The following is a 1,997-nucleotide window of genomic DNA, read 5'->3' as shown; positions in this document are numbered from 1 at the left end:
CTCTCCCGAAAGCTTTTGTTCATATTCTTTTTCACGTTTTCTTGTATGTGCTTTCTTGAACGAGCAATTCTAGAACATATTTCTCTTCATTGTATCTCAGAATCGTATTCCGGTAGTCCTTGCTCTTAACAGACAGAATAACGGTTTTAGGAAAGTGTCTACACGCCTTGAAGGGATATCCGGTCCCTCGGTTTCGATTTCATTCCTCTTTTTCCGTTGCTTTTCCACCAGATTTCTAACAATCCTTACGCGGAGGGAGGCTCCATTTGAACCCTTGTAGAAGTCTTGCCAACAACATTATCGTCATCGACGTTCCCAGTGTACTACCTATGCAGCCTCGGCGACCTATGCTAAATGACACAAATCTCATCTCCGACTTGAGAAGATGAACCTCGTCGGTGCCAAGGAGGTGACGCTCCGGTCTGAAAACGTTAGGGTTTCGGCCTAGTCCCACACGGCTCACAAGAATGTGGCTTCATGTTGAATTGTATACTTATATTAATACTTGAATCTTTTTAGTTCACAAGATGACAATATCAATAATATTTGTCACAGAATTTAAAAGAGAAAACAAACACGAATATTACCCTTGGGCACAAAGAAGCCTGCGAGGGTAGTGTCCTCTCTAGCTACATGAGGGAACAGAAAAGGTGCAATAGGATGAAGTCGAAAAGTCTCTCTGCAACAAGATTTTATGAAGTTAAGATGAACTATGTCCGATTCTTGCACACGTCTGTCCTTTCCGACCACATTATCCAACTCATCTATCGCTTTCTCGAACATCTCCGACCGATTCAACATCTCCGGGAGTGTCCATTCAACGATATTCGTTGGATTATCAATCATCGCTATGCAAATATCCTGCAGCAACATAACAACAGAATTAAGTTTAACCTTCACAATCGTTGTTGAAATCACACTTATAGTTCATACATATATAGATATATTTGTATCAGTTTATTATAACAGATCCCGACCATGCATAGAGCTCTGATTTCCTCTGGGGTCAGGAGCAGCTTTCCATCAATATCTTTTAGCGTGACGATAACATCGATTCAATCCTCGACATCTTCCTTTTCTCCTCTCTCTCTCCACAACTTGATTCTATCGTTGATAATCAGATTGTTGTACGTAGAGATAACGTTTACGGCTTCTCTTACCTGCTTCTCGTTGCCCTCCAACTTCCAACCTCTTAGAAAAGAAGCGTAATCTGATACACAAAAGCCGAACAAGCAATCTTGAGCCTTGAATATGGCGTCGACATGCTCCTTCTCCATTAGCCCGAGACCACCATCCTTTGTTGCTTCTTTGAAATGCCTCTGACCAAACATAAGTCTCATCATCACAGCGTGACAGTAAGTCCTCACGATGTCCCTCACGTTCACTGTCTTGGACTGTCCGTATAGATTGTGAACGTACGCAAGAGATTATCAACTTCAACGTTTCTTGAATCATGCAACATGTTAAGTCATGTTGGTGACATCAGCTGCGACGTCATCCCTTTCCTCATCTTCTTCCACTGATGTTCTCCATATTGGAAGAATAACACATCCTTGTAGGTCTCACTTATGAACTCTGCTGGGTAGGACTCTGGTCTGTCCGCGAAAATCGCTCCCATGTCTCGAAGGGCTTCTCGAGGAATTTCACTGGAGGTTATGGAGATGACGTGGACGCTGCCGAAATGGAAACAAGCTATTTTTGTCTTCATGTCATCCATTACACGATGGATCCGCTTCTAAGTCGGTCGGTTCATGTGCATTCCGATCAAGTTTCCGATGATAGGCCACCTCGGCGGCCCCGGAGGGAGCAGAACCCCTTTGGTTTTTTGGTGTTTTGATTATTGTTGGACGAGAGAAGCCATCAACACAAGGGAGAACACAAGAACTTGAACACTAAAACAGTTCAAGGATATCACGACAAGGTTGATGATATGCTCTATTGGTTTAGTGCTCTATGATGTACTGTTATGCGAGCTTTATTTAGATACATTTGATGTA

At 42.8% G+C, this 1,997-nt stretch overlaps 1 pseudogene; it reads right to left on the bottom strand.

The window, feature by feature from the left end:
• Positions 1 to 235: 235 nt before the first annotated feature.
• Positions 236 to 1,815, bottom strand: LOC104809127 (annotated as a pseudogene).
• Between the last annotated feature and the right edge of the window lie 182 nt (positions 1,816 to 1,997).

Source organism: Tarenaya hassleriana, unplaced genomic scaffold, assembly GCF_000463585.1.
Source record: "Tarenaya hassleriana unplaced genomic scaffold, ASM46358v1 Cleome1504, whole genome shotgun sequence".
NCBI lineage: Eukaryota > Viridiplantae > Streptophyta > Magnoliopsida > Brassicales > Cleomaceae > Tarenaya > Tarenaya hassleriana.
Note: the sequence above shows the minus strand (reverse complement) of the source record. Positions and strands in the feature narration are given on the sequence as shown.